General features: G+C 42.4%; 1 pseudogene; it reads right to left on the reverse strand.

The window, feature by feature from the left end:
* Positions 1–562: 562 nt before the first annotated feature.
* Positions 563–744, reverse strand: LOC124721486 (annotated as a pseudogene).
* Between the last annotated feature and the right edge of the window lie 7,099 nt (positions 745–7,843).

Here is a 7,843-nt window from a genome sequence, read left to right on the forward strand (position 1 = left end):
CGAAATCAAGTCGCCTTATGGCCATCCACGAAAAATTATAATTTGCATGGTTCCCAGTCGTTCCATTTCGAGTTTTTCTCATTTTTCTCTGGCTTTCATGCACTCTGTTTCCATATACTGGTACAAGGATTTTCCTGCACCAAGCAGATATGTAAGTACTCAGTATTTCTCCTTCAATTTTCCTCCATTTTTCCATATTTTCCCTAAATTTATACGCATTTTCCGTTAGTTTTCTTAATTTTACCGATTTTATGCCATGATCAGAAGTGACATATGGATTTAATTAATTAGTCAATCAATTTGATGTCAACGACGGGCCGCAATGTGTTTGGAATCGAGGGTTAGAGTACTATGGATATGATTCACGAGTTGGAGTGGTAATCAGGCGTTTTTTCATTGTGGCATGATGTTTTAACGGAATTTCAAACTCCCACGTCCACAGGCAGAGGTGACCATAGTAATAAAATGAGCTATATTACCGAATTTATGAAGTGATGCACAATATAAACTTGATATTTACAACTCCTCGGTGCTGGTACCTTAAGTGACTTTGTATATGAGAAAGCATTTGGTTACTTCGAAAGTGAGAAGGCATCCTGTGACAGAGGTAGTGCACGCAATTATCCCTCCATCATGAGGCAAAAACTAGTTTAATATTATAGTCCTGTGATGCAGGACGTAGCAGATATTAAGCTGATAAGAACAGACATTCTTTTAACTGATGAGAGAATACTTACAAGAAATGTATCCTGTGCTATACTTTTGTACATAAGTTTGACAACAATTAACGATAATTTGGCTACGTGAAAATGTGTGTCTGCTTTGATTTCTTCTTTTGTCGAAAATAACTCGTTTAAAATGGAAGTAATCTAGATTTCATGTGAGAAATTCGATGTGGTATGGACAACAATATCCCTGTCTCAGATTGGGTAAAGTGGATTTTTTTTAAGTTGGGAGAGTCTGTCAGGGGTGGAATGGAGTTAGAACTATATGCCCAATCGCCACCTGTTTTTCTCACAGTGTTTGCCGTTAGCAGCAGACCAGAGGCTGAGGCTTTGCCTGTGACGACTGGTTGATTACAAAGAATGCTTCGACTTGACCTGTCAGGTCTTGCCTGCAGTTGCAAGGACTTGTCAAGAGGGCGGCACTCTCTGGATGACTGAACTGTGCAGTATGCTGGTTGAGAAGCGGACATGTGTACGGCATGAGATGGTTCTGCATGGTGAGTGTTTGGGCTGGACGATTACTCCACCCATGTAAATTGATCAGTTGACTGGTTGATGGTCACAGTGACAGTCTCTCCAGCCTCTTTGTGGCTGGTATGGTTATAGATGTGCAAAAAAGTGCCAGTATGACTGACACATGTGCCGGCCTCTCCCAACCGGCGCATGAACGTAGATGTGGTGTTCCCATTGGGGTGACTCCCGGCATGCCTGTAATCGACGAGAGCTTCGCGGTCGTGTGTGCGATCAAAAGGTTTCTTTCACAAGATATGTTTAGTGTAAGGTGGAAACGTCATGGTAGAGGAGCACGCTTGTGTTTTCAAATGTTGGTGCACACAGGGTCTCGCATATATACAGCGCTACAATCTACACTCCTGGAAATTGAAATAAGAACACCGTGAATTCATTGTCCCAGGAAGGGGAAACTTTATTGACACATTCCTGGGGTCAGATACATCACATGATCACACTGACAGAACCACAGGCACATAGACACAGGCAACAGAGCATGCACAATGTCGGCACTAGTACAGTGTATATCCACCTTTCGCAGCAATGCAGGCTGCTACTCTCCCATGGAGACGATCGTAGAGATGCTGGATGTAGTCCTGTGGAACGGCTTGCCATGCCATTTCCACCTGGCGCCTCAGTTGGACCAGCGTTCGTGCTGGACGTGCGGACCGCGTGAGACGACGCTTCATCCAGTCCCAAACATGCTCAATGGGGGACAGATCCGGAGATCTTGCTGGCCAGGGTAGTTGACTTAGACCTTCTAGAGCACATTGGGTGGCACGGGATACATGCGGACGTGCATTGTCCTGTTAGAACAGCAAGTTCCCTTGCCGGTCTAGGAATGGTAGAACGATGGGTTCGATGACGGTTTGGATGTACCGTGCACTATTCAGTGTCCCCTCGACGATCACCAGTGGTGTACGGCCAGTGTAGGAGATCGCTCCCCACACCATGACGCCGGGTGTTGGCCCTGTGTGCCTCGGTCGCATGCAGTCCTGATTGTCGCGCTCACCTGCACGGCGCCAAACACGCATACGACCATCATTCGCACCAAGGCAGAAGCGACTCTCATCGCTGAAGACGACACGTCTCCATTCGTCCCTCCATTCACGCCTGTCGCGACACCACTGGTGGCGGGCTGCACGATGTTCGGGCGTGAGCGGAAGACGGCCCAACGGTGTGCGGGACCGTAGCCCAGCTTCATGGAGACGGTAGCGAATGGTCCTCGCCGATACCCCAGGAGCAACAGTGTCCCTAATTTGCTGGGAAGTGGCGGTGCGGTCCCCTACGGCACTGCGTAGGATCCTAAGGTCTTGGCGTGCATCCGTGCGTCGCTGCGGTCCGGTCCCAGGTCGACGGGCCCGTGCACCTTCCGCCGACCACTGGCGACAACATCGATGTACTGTGGAGACCTCACGCCCCACGTGTTGAGCAATTCGGCGGTACGTCCACCCGGCCTCCCGCATGCCCACTATACGCCCTCGCTCAAAGTCCGTCAACTGCACATACGGTTCACGTCCACGCTGTCGCGGCATGCTACCAGTGTTAAAGACTGCGATGGAGCTCCGTATGCCACGGCAAACTGGCTGACACTGACGGCGGCGGTGCACAAATGCTGCGCAGCTAGCGCCATTCGACGGCCAACACCGCGGTTCCTGGTGTGTCCGCTGTGCCGTGCGTGTGATCATTGCTTGTACAGCCCTCTCGCAGTGTCCGGAGCAAGTATGGTGGGTCTGACACACCGGTGTCAATGTGTTCTTTTTTCCATGTCCAGGAGTGTATTTGAGGCGGAAATTTAATTGCTTCATTTGCAATATGTTTGTGATTCTCAAGTGTTGAAAATATCTTTTCTTTGTGAAGAAGAATCACTGTAAATTTTGATGAGTGTTTTAAGCGATCTGTTTGGCTCCCATAAGTTGTTAAACAATTAATTTGATAGGGTAGTGCAAATACAGTAGTTTCGAAGGTTTTTGATAGCGCAATTCTGCCTGCTCTTCGTTCTTCCCCGGCATTAGCCAACAGGAACACACTATTCTGAGGGGCAGGGGACATGATTTAATCGATCAGTTTCATTAATTAGCATATCTATTTGGTATCAAGTGTCCTGGAACGAACATTATCCTACAACTCATTCTCTATAAATCTTCCTTTTAATTAGCTACGACATAGCTTACGGTTGAACTAGAATCTCTAAAGATCCTATGGAGTGTATCATACCTTCAAGGAACTTTAACTACAAAATTAGAACATCTTCCCGCCGTTATTGTTAATTTTGGCTTATTTCTACAATGTCCTTGAATGGCTATTCTAAACTTGGGCGTTCCAGCTTCCATAATGGTATAGCATATTTTTTTTATTAATCTATAAAAATTCTATTTTAATTTCTCCATCTCTTCTTTTCTGCCATCTTCTGGACTATGAATTCGTACTATCGCTCTATGTCCTCTAGGAATTTTAAAACGAACTGTCATAAATGTCTCATTATAAAATTTGCATTCTGTTATTTTTCCTTTCCATTTGTGGTCAACTATTAGAGCAATTCGATATTGAGTGAAAGATGTGCTCTTGTTTCATTCTCTTTTCTTGATTTATATCGCTTTAATCTTGCTCTTAATTTGCTACATCTAAATCACACTGATACGTGAGGGACAGTGGGAGCATGAACTTGATCCATTTTTCCTGAAATTTAGCAGTTTCTCTCTCTTTCCTGTAGTTATAGCGATTTTTTCTCTTGCTTTGACTGCTAAGCTGTAAAGCATGGTTGAGTGGTCTGAATGTTTTGCAGAGGCCAAGGAAGTCTCTTTACTTATTCTTTCAATTACTAGTACCAACCTTCAGTATCTCGCTTTTCAAGTATCTTTGGTGCCGCAAAGAGGTCTCCCTGAACCAATTTTAACGTATCACAGGCCATCCCGCTTCGTTGGGGTTCTCTTCTGAAATAATAAGCAACTTTTCGTCTTACCTACTCATTCCCATTGGCTAGTGGAGAAGGCTCCGCCTCCATCTGCTACAAAATTCTGCCTCCTTTCTTGGACAACGGTTGGCTTTGGTGAATCGTATTCTAGTTTACACACACACATGCCCACACACAAGCAAGAAAGAAGTATACTTTAAATACAAAGTGGGCAAATAAAAGAGGCCCGTCAAATATTTCATTCACCTTAAGAGAGGCCCGATAACTTGCATCATCTACATGTGGAGCTGATGAATTAAATGTGTTACCCGTCTTAAGGTCCATGAAATATTTTCCTGGCCACTTTCATTTTGTGTAACTTTTATAATCCCAAAATAAGATAAGCCATAAATTTGACGAATTACCATGAAATTCTTCGTTGACTGGTTAAATGAAATATTTTCTCCAAGGTAAGACAAGCGGAAGATATAAACAAATCAGTAAGAGGATTGCCGCCTGCCGGGTATGGAGTCCCAGACTAGTTCACCTGTATTCAACCTCTCGGACCAGAACAAGAACCATTAGTTTGAGTTAATGGAATTTCCTTCTTGCGCTCCGGAAATCTCTCTGCTCTACAGAGATCGAGCAACATTTCAGCAAACTGCGTAGCGGCACTCACGACGGAAATTCGTCCCCATAAATCTCGACACGCTGCAGCGAGGCGATGAGCCATCGTCCAGAGTTGGGCAAGAAGATAGAGCGAGTCGGCAGCCAACTAGTAGGCTGGCGTGGCGGCACTTGGGCGAGAGTAAATGGGAGGGGGAGGGGATGGCACTGAAACACTGGGTCCTTATCTGCTCGCCGCCGCCTACAGCGGGATGCTTAATACCCCGGGCGCGTAAACAACAGAGGCGGGGATGGATGTTCAGCTAGCTACCTCCCGCACTCCCATCGACTTGATTGTTCCACAAGTGACCGCGATCAAAACAACGACACAGTAATCCATGGAGACAATCATACAGTCGTAACGTGTATCGGTTAAGGTCACTCAACGATTGGTATAATTCAACAATTTAATTCACTTTCCTACTGACATTCCATGAAGTAGTATTAGCATGTAATAGTCAATGAGAAGGATTGGTTTTAAGGCTCCGAGCGGCACTGGGCATCGACTTATTGAACGTTTGTAGCTTCCCCTTAGCAAAATTATGAATGACTGTGCTAATAAACTCCAACGTTATTTGATACAAAGACAGCTGAGTAAAACTGAACGTACTCAGACAGTTCTCTTTTTACCTATTCTGATCGTCACTAAACTGACACACAATAATTTTTAGCGCAACGCAATCAGATTTTCAAAAATCCCCACAAAAGTATGTTCCTGACAACAATAATCTATACCTTTTATGAATCACTTACATCACAAAAATCTTCGGTATTTGAACTACTGCAATACAGTGAGAGCCAACACTGCCAGCTACATAAAAGATTTCAACTACTGAAGGCACTAACTACTGATAGGCAGAGTTAGAAAATGAAAAATTTTGATACAGAACAAACAATGTATTTACCCTAATAATGTCCAAAAGTCATCATATATATATATATATATATATATATATATATATATATATATATATATATCTGTCAATTCATGACATACATCTTTACAAATTTCCTTTTTCTGGCGGACACACGTCCAAATCGCCCGCTTATAGTAACCTCTCAAAACTCTGGCATCTCTCTCCCCACATCCACCACTACTGGCGGCTCACCTCCAACTGCCCAATCAGTGTTGCCAACTCTAAAAAACCAGAGTCGCTAGATTCAATATCAAAAGTCGCTAGAAAGTCGCTAAAACTGATTTTACTAGGGGTGTACTGAAAATTTCATGCTGTGAATGGTGCAATAAGCCAGTTGGGGCGGGGGGGAGGTAATAAAACATTAATATCGTTTGCAACAACATACATATAAAATACGCTAACGATTAATTAAACATGTTATCATAAATGACGCAACACATAAATTGTTGTTTCAATCACAGTAGTCAAATATACTAGAAATATACAACCATATTTGTAACAAAAGAAAGCAAAAACTCAAATTAGGTTACAATATATATACATATCGGTATGTGAGCTATTCATCGTCGTCACTCAGAAGATCGAATAACTCATCTGTTTCATTTTCTGACAGAACTGTAGTTGATGTAGAGGGTTGAACGTCGCTCAAAAGATGATGTTGCAGTTCGACTGGTTTTGTCGCAAAAGAGTAACTTATGTTCGTTCCAATAAGCTCCAATACGTCTGACGGTATGTCAAAAGATGCACAATCTTTATTTTGTTTCTTCAGCTGGTCTCTTAATATCATCAAAGCATTAATTGTCTTTAACGATGATCTGTTACGTTGTTTAATTTTTTTTAATGTTCATAGAACTGAATGTTCTTTCCACTTCTGCATTTGAATGCGGTAGGCATAGAACAGTCATTGCTAGCTGTGAAATCAAAGAAAAAGGATTCTCCCGTGCGGCGTTTTTATGCTGCAAAACCTCACTCAAAAATCGAACAGTGTTAGTAGTGTTATTCCGCCTAATGAAGTTGATATTATACCATTCTTGCAGCATACCGTCTATGAAATCGCCACTAAAACCCAATTCTTTGGCTACATCCGCTACAGCATTATTTTTATTCACTTTTAGTGTTTCTTCAACATTCAGCATTGACATTTTTTTCAGGATCGTAACGTTACTTGGCTGTCTTTGTTGAAATTCTTTTATGTGTTTCAGACTAAACTGAATGCATCTCTTCTTCAAATAAACTTTATTTTCTTCAGACAAACTCGACTCAGACAATTTCTGATCAAACATAAAGCCAAGGTTCGGATTTGCGTACATACATTCGCTTGGAGCTGGTGTTGTCAATAAATCAACAGTTGGAAAAACTATGTTTTGTCCGAATGACTGCATGATAAATACAAGTGTATCTAGTAATTTAGTGGGGTCACTGTCTTCTCCTTCAAAAGGTTTGATTGCTATTTGTACGTCTTTTAAAGCATGTTTAAGATAAAACGTGGAAAGATAATTTGAGTCGTCACAATACATCTTGTACAAAAGATCGGCAGTGTAACAATTGTCTCAAACCACGGCAAGTGAAAAATGTAGCTTTAATTCTTCACACTGCTCCAGAATTCTTCGTATTGCCGGTTCAATTGAAAGCCAACGTGTTGCACAGACCTTCAAAATTTTTAGTGCCTGTTTTCCACAATTTATTGTCTCATAAACCTTTTTGTATTCCTCTTGTCTTTTGGGTGAAATGGAGAACCAATTATAGGTTTCCCGTACAAGAATATGTTTCTAGGTATGGTATTCACTGTGGCGTGCGACACTGCAAGCGGAAGAGAGTTTCAAATGCAAAGGATCAATACCAAATGCTTCAAACCATATTCTGTCTTTGTTCGAAAAGCCCATTGTTTATTCCAACCATTGCAGAAGCATTATCTGTGCCAATTCCTACCATATTAGCGATTGGAAGTTTGAGATCTTTCATAGAATTCACAAGAACAGCAGCCAGATTTCTTGCATTTGCAGTTTCTACTACAGCGAGTTTGAGAAATGCTGATCTAATGGTTTGGTTGTTTGCACTATAGTACCGTATAACGACACCTAGCGTTTTAGATATTGATACATATGTGGATTCATCTATTAGTACACTATATT

The sequence above is a fragment of the Schistocerca piceifrons genome, chromosome 1 (genome assembly GCF_021461385.2).
Source record: "Schistocerca piceifrons isolate TAMUIC-IGC-003096 chromosome 1, iqSchPice1.1, whole genome shotgun sequence".
Taxonomy (NCBI): domain Eukaryota; kingdom Metazoa; phylum Arthropoda; class Insecta; order Orthoptera; family Acrididae; genus Schistocerca; species Schistocerca piceifrons.